Source organism: Quercus robur, chromosome 8 (genome assembly GCF_932294415.1).
Source record: "Quercus robur chromosome 8, dhQueRobu3.1, whole genome shotgun sequence".
NCBI lineage: Eukaryota > Viridiplantae > Streptophyta > Magnoliopsida > Fagales > Fagaceae > Quercus > Quercus robur.
This window is the reverse complement of record NC_065541.1, coordinates 3,696,624-3,713,327: the sequence shown is the minus strand read 5'-3', so window position 1 is coordinate 3,713,327 and position 16,704 is coordinate 3,696,624. Positions and strand designations below refer to the sequence as shown.

Sequence of the window (16,704 nt, the reverse complement as noted above, 5' to 3'; positions counted from 1 at the left end):
ATAGAGAGTTTGTTGGAATGTGTATTTGAAAAAGTAGATAGGTAAAAGGTAAATGTAACTGTTTACTCTTTAAACAATATAAAAATTTGGAGAAGCTGCTGACTGCTGAAGATGCTCTTTTGTCTCTAAATTTTTTTTTAGGGTTGCTACAATAGCTCTTTTGACTTGGAGAGCACTGTAGCAACTCCAAATGAATTTTCCTCCTTAAAAAAATCAAACAACGAAATAAAAAACAATTCTTTCTCTTTCCTCTCATCTCTTTATTTTAGACTCTTTGCTTCCCTCTCAAAGGCTCAAACGTCTCACATAATTCAAACAGAAAACAAAAAACAAAATCAAGTTCTTATTACAACAACAAAGTTGAATCGGAATAAGAAAAAAAGAAAAAAAGAGACAAGCTAATTTAACTCTCTGGCGATGAGGAGGCGAATGAGGTGGTGCTGCATGGTGAACACCGTTCTGGACTTTATTGTTAAAATAATCGTCAAATGTAATGTTTTTATAATCTGGTATAACAGGTTACCTACTACTAGGTATCGTATTATTTTTTTTTTTTTTTGGGTTACCATAGAATTACCCTAAGTAAAAGAAGAGGAACAAACTTTTGAAGTCTATACAACTATATACCGTATAATAATTAGTTTATTAAAATCGCAAATCCTTTAGAGTAGAGGAACAAGTTTTTGAAGTGTGTATAACTATAAACCGTCTAATAATTAGTTTATTAAAATAGCAAATCCTTTAGATCACATGGAGGATAAGCAAAAATCAACAGATTCCGTAGCCATGTAATGCATATTCGGAATTCCAGTCTTGTATGTTTGTGGGTGTGGGGTTTGAGTTTTAATTAATACTAGTAGTTACCAGCACGACAAGATATCACACACTCAGACACACACGTGACACGCCCATTGAATTTGCAAAATAGTCAATTTTAAATTGGGTTTTGTGAAATGGGTTTGGCTTACTTTCAGTACTTTTTTAAAAGGAATCTTATTTTGTTTTAATAAGAGACGGCCACATCACCCACTAACTAAATAAAAGGAGGATTAAAACTCAAAATACTGGATGTAAGTCAAACCTTTGTGAAACACAGAGACTGAGACAATCATGCACTGTTTCAAACCTCACACAAGAGTGGCATTAGTCATCATCTCATGGGAGTTGTGTTGGGAAAAATCTTTAATGAGACGACCTTGTGAAATCAATCTTTCACTTATATATGAGACCGGCGTCAATAAGACATTGATCTTATGAAATCGTCAAGAGATACTCTATTGGCATTTCAAAACACCTTCCCCCTCCCTTCCCTTCATTCGCTCTCTGCCAAAACTCAAAAGCAAAAAATACTAATAAAATTAAAAGATACTACTTCACTTATTAGATTTTATTTTTATTATTATAGTATAAATAAATAATATAACATTTCATCCATATCTACTACTATATATATATATATATATATATATATATATATATACATGTGACTCTTCTCTATACATGACTTTCAGTGGTGCTTTTGGTCTTCCAAGTTCCAGCCTTCTTTAATTTGTGTACAACTACTACCTCCGTACGCCATTCTATTTTCACTTTACATTTCTTTCCTCTTCTTCTTCTTCTTCTTGGAGGAATCTCCAATTGTTATCCATCACAATTTTGTCTTCTAGGTGAGAAATCTTCCACCTTGTTTTTATTTTTTTATTTTTTACTTCTACTCTTAATCTTCATTGTTACTGGATGGGTTTGATTTGATTCTTGCTGCACTCATTTCAATTGTTAACAACTCTTCTATGTACTTATGTTCTGTTCTGAAAGTTCAAAAACATGTACAAAACACCTTTGAACGTTTAGACCCCCAAAATACAACTTAACCAATACAAGCAATATGTCAAACAACTAATGTGCGGAAACTTAACACATGCTATAATATGAAATTGGTTAAAATCTATCTAAGCCATAACATAATAAAACCACAGCAGATAATGTAAAGGCAAAGATAGAGAGGAAGGAAGATGCAAACACAAAGACAACACGCGATGTGTTATCGAAGAGGAAACCGAAGTCCTCGGCGAAAAACCTCTCCACCGCCCTCCAAGCGGTAATCAATCCACTAGAAAATACAGTTGGGATACAAGGACAACAATAGACCCTCCAAGCCTAATCTACCCAGTGCACCTAAACCCTCCAAGCTTCTTGCTCCAACGAGGTTGCGCCGAACCTTTTTCTTTTCTAGCTTCCCGGATTCCGCTACTAGACCACAGCATCAACCAATGAAGATTGGTTCCTTCCTAACTGCTTCCCAGAAATCCAAACAACTGTCTCACAGAGATGATAATGGTGAGAACCAGGTTTGGTATAATGCCTCTCAAGGATTTGACAATGGAGAGGAAGAGAGTTGAGGAATTTGAAGAGACTCTAAGGTAGAGATTGTGGGTGAAGCAATCTGGTTTTTCTTTAGGGTTTCTCTCTCAAAATTCTCTCTGGAAGCTCTCTTTTAATCGTGGGTAAAAGGGGTATTTATACTGGAGTGGGAGAGGAATGTGAAACGTCAGGTTTTACAAAAACAGGGGTGGCTCGCGGCTTGACCAAGTCGCGAGATCCAGTCGCGAGTTAACCGTATGGCCAGTTGTCCTGTTTTGTCCTGTAGTGCTCCAGCTAGCATGACTGTTCATCTTCCAGCATGCTTGGCACGTGTGCTGCTTCTGGCAGCTTGCAGCCGCGAGTCCACCCGCGAGTCCACCCGCGAGTCCCAGCCGCGAGTCTCTGTTTTCTTGCACACTCTTGAGCAATCTTCACTCTATCTCACTCACTACCCTTACAACAAACCCACCTAAATACAGGGTTACTAAATGCTGAATTACAAGCAAATTTGGCACGGAATAAAGCCAATAAGATGGTTGAATAAATTCAACCTTACATGTTCTCTTAGCATTATATCTTTTTATGCCCATTCAATTTGCATATAGTGTATTTCGTTTTCTTCATAATATATATATATATATATATATTTTTTTTTTCATTCATGCCAGAAAAGGTGGGACCAAAATCATCTTCTTCTTTTTTAAGTTACTTGTGAAAATTATTCACTAAGTGTACATGATGCAACATGGGCGTGTAGAAGCAAAATCTGTAACACACAATTACTACAACTCTTTCACGAAACTTAAGTTCTACAAAAACACTAGGATAATAGGCAAAATAATAGAGAAAACCTCTCTAACAAGCTTTTATTAATCAACACATAACATCAATAATCGACCCCTCTATAAAGAGTATTTATAATAATAGAATTTCTCCTACTCCTTTTAGGAAAAGAAATAATAAACCTACTTTACTTGAGAAAGGAAAAACAATTTAACTAGGAAAAGAAAAACAATTAAAATCCTAATTCAATTAGAAAAAAAGAAAACAACATAAAATATTAAAATATTTTATTCTTCCTTAACCAATTTGCATCAGTACAACTTTCACTCCCTCTTGGTTGGATTAGGAAGCTGGAGGGTTGCTGGTGCTTTTCAATTTGATGGGAATTTATACTTACTTATATCTAAAGCTCTTTTTTTTATTAATATACTCACACCTTAACAAAATACTTTTATGTTATATAATAATACTACGTGATTGCATTTCCTATTTCTAAGACAGCATTTTACTTGCCATTTCTTTTTATCTTTTAAAAAAAAAAAAAAATTATTCATCATGATGATGGAAATGGTAGAATTTTTCATTTATAAATTTTCTAGGTTAGCTTGATAAGCCTTTAATTTCGTCAAAGTGGAGCCTTTCAATTTTGTAAAAGAAGACATTGTGTTGAAATAATGACAGTTGGCTCCTTGAGGTAGTCTGGATTTTTTTGGCTTTGTGCTTCTGATTGCATTCAATTGTGACCTGTGAAAGATGAATATTGCTTCTGATCTTGTTGCTTTCTTCTTATTATTATTATTCTCAATATTTTTTCCCCTTTTGGAAGATATTTGTTAATAACCATATTCAACCAAATTGTTACATTCGTTTTCCTTCATCTGCTTGCATTTGATTAAACCTTCTCCATCACTTGCTTTTTAAAAGATAGATTTCTTTCTGGAAGTATTTAGAATAAATTTTTTCTGAGTAAAATGTTTCTCCTATTGAAGTCCATTCCTTTATGACTTGTAGAATATATATGGGCTAAGTTGAGTATTTCATGGGAGGTATAGACGACAATGAACCCCCGTTGAAATGTCCAAAAGTTCCCTTGGGAGATTCAAATATCTTCTCAGGAGACTTATTTCTTACACAGTCTGCCGCTTTCTCTTTGGGAAACTTGATGGCTAGGCCTCTACCCTCCCAAGGGGATGAAGAAACGGTTGGTTCAAAAGGAGTCATCAAAAGATCCGAATTCATCAAAATTATAACTAGAGCATTATATTCACTTGGATATGATAAGAGTGGGGCCCTTTTAGAGGAAGAATCAGGCATACCATTGCACACTTCAATGGTTAATTTGCTTATGCAGCAAGTGAGGGATGGAAAATGGAATGAATCTGTGGCCACACTGCATACAATTGGGGGTTTAGATGAAACAACTGTAAAATCAGCATCTTTCCTGATGTTGGAGCAAAAGTTCCTTGAACTTCTGAGAATTGAAGTGACTGATGCTTTAGATACTCTTAGGAATGAAATTGTCCCTCTTTGTGTCAATGTGAGCCGAGTTCATGAGCTTACTGCCTGCATTGTCTCTCCTTCATGGAGTGCAATTCTTTGGCTTTCCAGCCATGATACTGATGTTGCAAGGTCACAGTCAAAGATTTTGGAGAAACTACAGAAGTTACTTCCTGCGGCAGTCATGATACCTTAAAAAAGGTTAGAACATCTAGTTGAGCAAACTCTTGATGTGCAACAAGATGCTTGTGTGTTTCACAACACTCTGGATGGTGATTTGTCTTTGTATTCGGATCATCATTGTGGGAGAAGGCAGATTCCTTCTCAAACGTTACAGGTTAGAGTGCCTCTGGATATGTGGATCTTTGCTTCTATGAGTGTGTGTGTATTTTTCACTCCCTTGGATGTTTCATTGGCCAACAAACAATATAACTCTTAGGCATTATTTGTTGAGCATATGAAAGATAATGCAGTTGTTGATTTGTTGAGATGGTTTATTTATCAAAAGTGGCAGGAGACATGAATGAACTTTTGATTTGTTTTCCCCAACTATATCATGTGGCATCTCTAGAATAAAAACTGTTCTTGCCTGAATTCAGAATTGCTGGTATTTTTTAATTTTTAAAATGTTAGTATGTAGGTTGGAGAAGGGTAGCTTTTTAATAACTTCTGTGTTGCATTAGGGTGGAGCTAACTGTTATTACTGTAGCTTTTCATGTCTGACAAAATGTCATGACAGAGGAGCCTATAACATCCACTGAGGCATGTTGGATTTTGACACCACCTTAGCCCAGCAACATGGCATGAGATATTGGAAAATGAAATTTTAGTTGACTTTGTTGGCATCGTTACTTACATATAGAACAATATAAATTGTTGGCTATATAATTTTTTTTTATGAGAGTAAATAATGTAATGATTTTGAATTTTAGTAGTGAAGGTCCATTGGTTTTCATTTTAAGTGCCCAAATTTTTTTTGAAGATACTGGAACATGTATGGGAGTCAGATGAAATTACACAAGTATAATTTATTGCTATTTTGCAAATTTTTGTCTAAAAAATTGAATAATTTGATATTATTTAGTAAGCAATGACATTCTTTATTTCTTTTTTCTTTTTTTAATGAAACCTGAAATGTCAGCCGCAGTCTCTCAAAAAGGTTGCTGTAAATAAAGGTCTTTAGTTTTTTTTGAGAGACCTTCAACATACTTACAGCAACCTTTATCAGACTGAATGTCCTTAGTTTTTAGTTGTGCTCATATTTGGAATACTGAACATCCTTGATTTTAATTGTTTTCAAATTTTCTTCAGCATACTAATATAATTATCATTTTCTGTTTTGGATACTGTTATCTTGATAAAATCATATCATTCCCTTATCTTGCATGTTTGTGTCAATTTTAATTTCCTTTGTTAGGTTGTTAATCTTAATCCCATTGTAAATCATCACTACCTGGGCATTGCCATTGCAGCCATCATCACTGTGATTGTTACACTTATCAGTATCGGCTTATATGACTTGTTGAATTTAAGCTGCCTATGCAATCTATTTGTGATTTTGTCTTGTGTGCCTGAAATGGACTGCAAATTTGCTGTTGAGTTCTTCACCAATTACTTGGGTGAGTCAATTTGAAAATTTTGCTTGTTGAATTTAACAGGTACTGCAAGCACATACAGATGAAGTTTGGTTTTTGGAATTTTCACATAATGGGAAATATCTCGCTTCATCATCAAAAGATCAATCAGCAATTATATGGGAGGTAACTTTATGATTTTCCTAATGAATATTGGCTTTTAACCATTGACACAGAATAAATGAACCTTTTTTTTGATAATTAAATAACTGAACTTTAATCTCTCAGGCTCTCTCTCCCTCTCTAATTTGTTGTTAGTTGCATCAAGTATCAGCATTTAGGCCTATCTCTTTGAATTGGTTAGGGATGATCTTACTAGATTGGTTCAAGATGAAATCCTTTGCTATATGCTTTTTGCAAATGATATAGTTTTAGTGGATGAAACTATACCTGGAATTAATGTCAAATTAGAAATTTGGGGAAGTCTTTCAGCTAAGTAGGACTAAAACAAAGTACATGGAATGTAAGTTTAATAAAAGTAGAAACAAAGATGAAGTGATTGTAAAACTTGATGATCAAGAGATACCAAAGAGTGTGTGCTTTTGATATCTTGGATCAATCGTTCATAAAGATGGAGAGATTATGATGAATTATAGGTTAAGAGCATGGTAGATGAATGGAGAAGCGCATTAGGAGTATTGTATGATTGTAAATATACCAATTAATTTAAAAAGAAAATTTTAGAAGACTAACGACTAATTCTGCTTTATGGTACTGAATTTTGGTTTATTAAGAAGCTAATTTGCTTATAAAATGTGTGTAATTGAAATAAAAATGTTAAAATGCATAAGTGGAAATACAAGATAGGATTTGAAATAAATAAATTCACAAGATGGGTGACCCCTAATGATTAAAAGATAAGGGAGGGTCACTTGAGATGGTTTGGTAAGGTACAGAGGAGAGTGATTAATGCAGTGAGGAAAAGTGAGTTGATTTAAGTTGAAGGACAAAAAAAAGTAGGAAATACCTAAAGTAAAACTTGTAGAAGTACTAACAAAGGACTTGTCAATGAAGAATGTGACAAAGAGTATGGTTTGGATAGGATAGAATGATGGGGAAATTACACTTTACCTCTCTAAATTATATCCACTTTTACATTTAATTCCTAAACTATGAGAATGCATACTTACTCCCTTAAACTAAGGTTTTGAAACCCGGACCGGACCGTACGGTCCGACCGGAAAAACCTCGAACCGTTCATCTTTGCGGTTCTTTTAGCTGCAAAAACCGCTCTATGAGATAAAAGCAGGGACCCGTGCGAACCGCGGTCGGACCTCACGGTTTTGAGAACCGTGATCAGACCGCTTCTCACGGTTCCCTGCATCCATTTGAATCTGAACCTTAAAAAAAAAAAAATACACACACAGAAAAACAAAAGAAAAAGAAACACAATTGTTGCGACACGGCGACACTCCTCCGACGCACTGACTCGCCGTTCTTTTCTTTTTTTTTTTCGATCCTCAAAGCCACTGTCTCTCCTTTAGCTTTATCCTTGTCTCTGAAAGTTTCTGGAAAAGAGATTATGATTATGATTAGTCTTTCGGTGATGAGGAGTGGAGTCCATGCGAGGCCAACGGGGTTTTTTAAAGAAGAGCTTGGGTTTGGAAGAAGAGAAAAAAGAATAGTGGGAATAAGAAGAGTACTCGGCCTGGGTAGAGGAATAAGAGCACTAGACAAGCCTCATCTCTATTCTCATAGAGAGAGAGAGAGAAAGAAAGGACAGGCTGGTGTTGCTCTCCTCTTGCTGAGCTGTGTGTACTATCTCAACCAAAAATATCACTCATTCCACTCTAACCCTGGCCTGTACATGTACATCTGCTCCCTCTCTCTCTCTCTCTCTCAGGATCGGAATGCCATTACAAATTTTTTTAGATTTTCCCTGTCCTTACGTCCTGTGGGATGAACAAATGAAACTGTCAACTAAGTTAAAGGTGTGGTGTAGATCAAACCTTGGGAAATGGAAGGCTTTGGGAAATAAAATAAATAAATAAAAAAAGTTAAAGTTGATGTCCCATCGTGATGTTGCTGTAGAGTGGCAGGCGAAGAAGGGTATCCAAATTCCAAACGTGATGTGTTTGCTTTGGAGTGGTAGGTGAATGGAGGAAATAAATAGAAAAAGAATTTAAATTTGTATTGGGTTAGAAATAGAAAGATTATGTCCCTCATATTTTCACAATAAATTTTAAGTAGTAAGTTATTATTGATCGTTATTGTTAGAACAAAAAAGTAATCTCAATGATACGTTTAAATTTGAACCAACTTATAATTTATTGTAAAAATATTGTGGACGTAGATATTTTAGATTAGAAATTAACGTAATGAAATTTTACTTAATATTTTTATAATATTTATACAATAAATTCTTGTACTAGATTAATATTTAAAGTAATGTTAATTCTCTAAATGAATTAGACTATTTTAGTTAATTTTTCTATTTTTTTATTAATTTAATGTTTTTATATATATTTAAAATAATTATTAAATTAATTATGACGTCATCACGGTTCGACCTCGGTTCGACCTCGGTTCAATCTCAAAAATCTTGAACCTCTCCTTTTTATGGTTCAATAAACGGTCCGGGTTTAAAAACCTTGCCTTAAACTATTCACACTTTACACTCCACTGTTAAGTTAGCCGTTAACTTGGATAAAAATTACACATGTGCAAGTCACATGACTTTTTCACAAGTGGCATCCAATTAAAAGACTGAATTGCCCCCATCTTTAATCTCTTAAAATAGAATAGGTCCCTCACGTGTTCTCTAGAATTCACTCCCTTCCACCCTTGTGTCTTCTTCCTCAATTCCTCTGCACAAGAGACTAAAATGGCTGATATAAGAAATGGGCTGGTCGAGTAAAATGCTTCTAAAGGTAGCCTGACAATCCACCATGCACACCAATCCACAAATAAAAGAAGCACCGTTAAGAAGCTTATAAGTCCAGTATCGATTGAAACCCCCAGTTTAATCCTGCAATTATAGCGTGCAAAAAGATCAAGATCAAACTAAAGAAACCATGAACACTTCTCATTAATACAATCAACTGAAATATTACCCAAGAGCACAGGCATTAATATGATGAGTGTAGCTAGGGGGATTCACTATTATATTTTCTTAGTCTTCAAAGAAGATTGAGCAAAATACAAACATAACTAACTATAACTACTATGATAAGTACTACAGCGGCAAACTTGCCTTTCTTTCCTGCTTCTTCTCCCAGGAATTGCAAGCCAGTGAGCAGTCACTGCAAAAGCCTCATCAGCTTTTACAGTAACACTAGGCATGTCATCGTCAGTTATTGGATTTAGTGCGATTTCTGTATCGCTCTCTTCACCTTCTCTGGATGAAAGCATGTACCCAGTCATCCCATCATTATCATTCCAATCATGAAGCAATGGTATATACCAAATGAATCCTATAGAACAAAATGATTCTCTAAGTATACTAACCAAGCTGTGCTGTGCAATACATCATTGCAATGATATCATATAGAGAACTCAAATTTGCAAGTGTGAGTGGGGTAGGAGGAACCGAGGAAGAACACGCGAGGACTGAAGGGAGTGAATTCTAGAGAACCCGTGAGGGACCTGTGCTGTTATAAGAGATTAAAGATGGGGGCAATTTGGTCTTTTAATTGGATGCCACTTATACAAAAGTCACATGACTTGCACGTGAGTGTAAATTTCCATACAAGTTAAACAACTAACTAAATGGTAGGGTACAATGTGTGAAGGGGGTAATAATTTAGGGGTTAAGTGTGCATTCTCATAGTTTAGGGGGTAAAGTGTAATTTCCCCTAGAATGACGGAACAAAATATGTATCCAATTTTGAGTTCATTGATATTCTTTCACCTCTTATTGGTTGGGATACCATGTAGCACTGATCTGGTGTGTGGATTCTGCCTCTGTATGCATTATGGTGAATGAAATGCTTTTTTTTCCTGGGTGATTACCTATGAATCACAGCACGGACACGGATACAGGCACGGGCACAAATATGAGTATGACATGGGGACATGACAATTTTTGAAAAATTAGGACACGGATACGGCGGGGATACGTATATTAATTAGTTATTAAATTTATTTTTATTTTTATTTTTAAATATTGTTAAGCATTTATTTTTTTATTCATATAATGTTAAACATATATCAATTTAATAGTAATAAAGGGCAATAAAATAAATTCATGACTAATATATGATGTTTAGAAATTAGAATACAAACCAAGAATAGGATCTAAAAGAGTTGTTAAATTACCGATTCTTCCAAAAGCTTAAGTTATTAGGAAATAGTGAATTTAGTCACTTAACCATAATTTTAACACTCCCTCTCATGTGCGGGCTCAAACTTCCTTTTAATAGATGAGACCCATTTTAAATGGGAGGTAGAGCGAAGACAAAAATCGAACTCAGATCTCCTGTTCTAATATCATGTCAAATTACCGATTCTTCCAAAAGCTTAAACTATTAGGAAATGGTGAATTTAGTCACTTAACTATAATTCTAACAAAAGTAAATAAAAGATAACTAGATAAGTGTTCAAGATTAAAACCAAAAAGAAATAAAAAATTAGTGTCTTGTGTCCTGCAATACACGGCTGGGACATGGGTTCAAAAGTGTCCAACGTCAGTCCTGTGTCTGATACGGTACAATACCCCAAGTGAAGTGTCCTTATTTTCTAGATGATTTCTTTATTGTTATTTAAGAAAATAAAAATGAAAACAAGATTGATTGGAATTTGCTCTAACCTGGCAATGCATTGCATGAAAGCTTGGAATTCAACATAGAAGTTCACGAAATAGAATCAGGTCCATGTATCACTTGCTTTCTGAGATGATTACAGTACTCTTTCCACAGTTCCACTGCCCTTCAGTTCAGTCACTGCTAGAAAACACATGAATTTATTCGTATTCCGTTGGAATGTGAACGTCGTATCACCTTCTCAAACGTGGCAAACTGTTTTGGAGGCATTACCAGTATCACCTCCTTGATGTTTTGCAACAGCCACTCTGTGGCTTTCTTACCATGAACATTGATCTCATGAATCCTTCAACTCGTTCGTAGATTCGAAGTGTGAAAACTGAGCCCCCTCTTCTAGGATGAGTTGAAAGGCCTTTTATTCAATATAGAAATTGCGCACCCCACCCATGGAAGATTGCTAAACTAAGAAATCTCTGGCTAATTCAAGGTAGCCGTATAACTTTAATGGAATATATCTGTAACTTGTATCTGGAGAGGGAAAAATAAATGTAAATTGGGTAAAATACTATTTTGGTCCTTAAACTTTATTAAAAGTTTGTTTTTCATCCTAAACTTTAAGAAGTTTGTTTTTTGTCCCTAAACTATTGAAAATGTTTTATTTATATTCCTAAACTTTACTAGAAGTTTGTTTTTCATTCTTAAACTATTGAAAAAAATTCTTTTTTCATCCTTAATTATTTTTACCTCTAAACTATTGAAAAACTCTTTACGAAGTTTAGGGATGAAAAAAGAACTTTTTAAAATTTAAGGATGTAAAACAAACTTTTGTTAAAGTTTAGGGACCAAAATAGTATTTTACCCATTTAATTTATATATTGATCTGCAATTTTGCGGCAGGAGGTTCTTTAAAGTGATTGGTATAAGTGCTTGATGATAAGTGGAACCTAAGTTTTAAATCTTAGGGAAGTATGGGATACAGTTATAGTGATTTAAGTACATAACATAATAGAGCCTCTAATGCGATAAAGGACTAGCTTAAGTACATTTCCTTGGAGGGCAGTTATTTGGATCAAACATTATTAGCCAAGGATGGCTGGAATATTCTAATTAGGCTCAACTTTTCTCCCCTTTCCCTTTTGCAGAGTCATCAGACTGTCAGACATGGTTTGTTGCACTGTTTATTGTACTACTCGACTTGTTTCTGTTTCTTTAATTTCATCGTCCCCGCTAAATATCAAATATCAAATTTATTATTTCAAAGTATTCTCTCTTAAATGATTGAGAAAATTTACTCTTTTAGGTTAAAGAGGATGGCCGTGTTTCATTGAAGCATGTACTAACTGGTCACCAAAAGCCGGTGTTGATGGTTTCATGGGGCCCAGGCGACCATCAACTGCTCACATGTGGACTGGAGGAGGTCATCAGACGTTGGGATGTCGCTACAGGGAAATGTCTCCATATTTGTGAGAAAAATGGTGTTGCCCTGGTTTCCTGTGGATGGTTTCCCGATGGTAGGGGGATATTCTCTGGTATGACTGACAAAAGTATCTGCCTGTGGGATTTGGATGGAAGAGAGCTGGAATGTTGGAAAGGGCAGCATACACTTAGGATATTAGACATGGCTGTGACTGATGATGGAAAGAGGATCATAAGCATTTGCAGGGAAACAGCAATACTGTTGCTTGACAGGGAGGCAAAATTTGAGAGACTGATTGAAGAGGAGGAAGTAATCACTTCATTCTCATTGTCAAAGGACAACAAATTGCTACTGGTCAATCTTACAAACCAAGAAATTCATCTTTGGAGCATAGAGGGTGATCTGAAGGTCGTGGCCAAGTACAAAGGTCACATGCGTGCCCGATTTGTCATTAGATCTTGTTTTGGTGGATTTGAGCAAGCGTTTGTTGCAAGTGGGAGTGAGGATTCCCAGGTAATCTTCATTGAAGCCGAGTTACTTGATGAGAATAAGGATCTTCAAGTAATAACTATAAACAAAATTTATAATTTTATGTGCGCATTTTGATCTTATAATTTCATCTTATAATTTTATGTGCGCATTTTGATCTGTTGGTTTGGGCAACCCAACTCATTTTTAATTCAACTAGACTGTTAAGAAGTTACAGTTCTCTAGAAGAGTTATATCCAATGATGGTGTGTGAGTGTTATGAAGTTGTATGTGTTATTTATGACTCGTCCAATAGTCTTTGGGTTGAATGACGTCTCCTGCCCTATTAAACAAGGATTGGACACTTATATCATAGATTAAATCCTATTAGAGTGCATTAGTTGTGTAAAAGGAGCTCCTGACGCAGGACAACCAGAACAAAACTGAAACAACAATAAAATAAAATATATGACCTAGGAGTCATCACCTTGGCCTTGCTTGGAGTCAACATCAAGCGGGGAAATCACTAGGAGTCAGCACCTGGGGTAGACCTAGAGTCAGCACCAGACCAAAGAAAGGCCAAATAACCATTGTTTTCATTCATCAAAATATCAACTATTTCTTAAGGAGTACAATAGGTTGCTTATAAAGGATTGCTAAACCCTAGTTCTAATTGGCTAGGAAACCCTAATTGCCTTATTACAAAAATAACCTTACTTCTAAATTAAAATACTAAAAGCCCAATAAACTAATAGGACCTAAAACATAAAAATACAATTGGCTTGCAAATATAAATAATACTAAATAATAATCTTCTTGCGTCTCCTGTATCGGCTCCCCTGCTCGCTGTCGTGGAGGGCCCCAGGGGGGGTGTTGGGGGAGAGAGAGAGAGAAAGAAATGCTAGACAGCTACACCTCAAAAAATGTAAACTAGGGACCCCTCCAATCATTTCATCATTTCTTTTATTTATTTATCTTTTGCTTAATCAGGAGTCCCTTTAGAAACATCTCACCATGATATCATTGTCATTGTCATTAATTATATGAGAATTTATCACCCATGATCAAAAAAGTTATGTTCTTATGGTAGACTCCCTGACAAATTTTCATCAATTCATATAGGGAGAAACAAAAATAATTGAAAATGCATCAAACAATCTTAAACCAGCTAAATTTTAAGCATACCTCCATTTTGTTATTGGCCTTGATGACTATGATTAAAATCTTGCTGGCTGATTCAAGTGGGACAATTGATCCACAGTTGTCAGTTAAGAATAACAGTTTTGATTTGGGTGTATGATAGACCACAATAGTTTGTACGGGGAAAATGGGCTTTTGCCCTTTTTTTGTAAAAAATCTAGCACAATGTCCCTGTTTTGAAACTATTAAGCACCATCTGCCTGTTTTGAAACTCGATTTGAAAAAAATCGAGTTACAGGTGAAACTCGACATTAGTAATGTCGAGTTCTATGCATATTTTGCCACTTAATTTTTAAAAAAAATTTAAGTGCTAAAGTCGAGTTTCAATTAAAAATTTACATATAACTCAATTTTGAAGATATCGAGTTTTATACAGAACTCGATTTTGTTAAAATTGAGTTTCAAAAACAAAGACACGGTGCTTAATAGTTTCAAAACAGGGATATTATGCTAGATTTTTTACAAAATAAGGGCAAAAGCCCATTTTCCCCTAGTTTGTACTAAACTCTGTCTGATATTGTAGACATGTATAAAAGAACTTGCAAGTGCGTGCTTATTCCTTTTCATTCACTCTACGTATAAGATAACTTAACCCCCCCCCCCCCCCCCTTCTCTCCTCCCTCCAAAAAAAAAAAAAGGATAAAAAAAGGAAAGAAAGAAGGTGGTACTTCAAGTTTAATTTGAGGTCCGCCATTTTTCATTGCTGGTCTATATATGGGGAAAATTACACTTTACCACCCTAAACTATACACCAGATTACACTTTACACCCTAAATTATTTGAATGCACGCTTTGCACCCTAAACTATGACCTTTGTTACACTTTGCACCCCAATGTTAGTTTTATGGTTAAGTTAGACAGAAATTAATAGCATGTGACTTGCATGTGATTTTTGCTTAGGTGTGACACTGTTTAATGACCAAAACACCCTCTTCATAAACAATTAAAAACAAAACCCTGTAACCCTAAATCCCCAAATCAAACTAACGTTGTCTTTTTCTTTATTAATCGTACTCTCTCTGCTTTGCAATCTTTATCCTTTCTCGCTCATCAAATAATTGAAGCAATTCATGTAGTTTCTATATTTGCCTCAAGGTGGAAAGAAAAGTTAGACAGCAAAAAAATAGCGGTGAGATACATGCTGGGATGCTTGGATAAGTGGATACGAGTGAGAGAGAAGATGAAATTTATGAAGAAGACAGAGAGAAAGGGGAGAATGTGTAAGCCCAGGAAAAAAAAAAAAGAAAAAAAAAAGAGAAACAAGTGAAGTTCTAATATGAGGTAAGTGGTATCTATAGAAGCAAGAACTCAAGTCAAGCGTATAGTAGAAGAAGGAAGAACCTCTACCACTTTTCTCTATGCATAACAAATTGAGAAACAGTGGTTTTGTCTTTGGAAATGATAGCCCCTACTCAGATAGTATGTCACCCAGATTCTTCAAAAAAATATTGAAAGAATATGCTTAATATGGATTCACTGATTTACCCATATCTCACTTTTTCATTCTTAATTTTTTAAGCGAGTTTGAAATTTGAATAAAAGAAAAGGATTTTTATCTTTTATGGGTCCTAAATCCCCAAATCAAACTAACTTTGTCTTTTTTTGATTTGTTGGAGCCGAATATATTTTTGATTAGGGGATTTAGGGTTTTAATTTGGGGAAAGAGAGAGTGAGTTGTACCAAAGAGAGAGGACAATACCTGTACTCACGAGACAGAGAGAGCTGGAAAAAATAAAAAGAATTAAGTTTTGTTTTTTTGTTTTTTGTTTTTTGTTTTTTTTTGAGAAACTGTTTTTTTTGTTTTTAATTGTTTATGAAGAGGGTGTTTTGGTCATTAAACAGTGTCACACCTAAGCAAAAATCACATGCAAGTCACATGCTATTAATTTCTGTCTAACTTAATCATAAAACTAACGTTGGGGTGCAAAGTGTAACAAATGTCATAGTTTAGGGTGCAAAGTGTGCATTTGAATAGTTTAGGGTGCAAAGTGTAATCTGGTGTATATTTTAGGGTGGTAAAGTGTAATTTTCCCCTATATATGGCTAAGAGGTTCTAGGGAGCTCCTACTGACACTGCCTGGGCATTCTGGAGCTGTTAATTGTGTGAGCTGGAATCCTACAAATCTTCACATGTTGGCTTCAGCCAGCGATGATTGTACCATTCGAATATGGGGTTTAGATCAGCTCAATCTGAGAGACAGAATCTCACAGAGCAATGACACCACTCACTACTCTAATGGAAGAACTTGAATGATTTTCTATACATAAAAAATTCATTGCCATTTATTGTATTTTTACTATGTTAAATTCTTGTAGAGGGTGGAATAACAATAAACATTATATAACAACAAAAGGACTACAAGAATCAGCTACCAGAGTAACCGGTGCTCAACCAAGCCACCTCTAAAGGCTAATTGTATTTGGCTAAAGTCAGAAGCCAAAACCCATTGCCGAAGCTTGTGAGTTGCTGTATTTACACTTCTCCTTGCATTCGTTAAGCTATGACAGCTTATTTTTCGTAGTTGGCCACATTGATTAAAGGCTCAATAAGATATGAGTTTATTTTTCAAGCTCATATCAAGCTTATTAGTTATTACCAAGCTCATTAACTAGCCTAAACTTGACTTGTGTTTTTATTGATTTA

The 16,704-nt window shown here is 35.2% G+C and overlaps 1 pseudogene; it reads left to right on the top strand.

Annotated features, from left to right (window-relative positions):
• The first annotated feature begins 4,183 nt into the window (after positions 1-4,183).
• LOC126694239 (WD repeat-containing protein 26 homolog) lies at positions 4,184-16,414 on the top strand (annotated as a pseudogene).
• Positions 16,415-16,704: the final 290 nt, after the last annotated feature.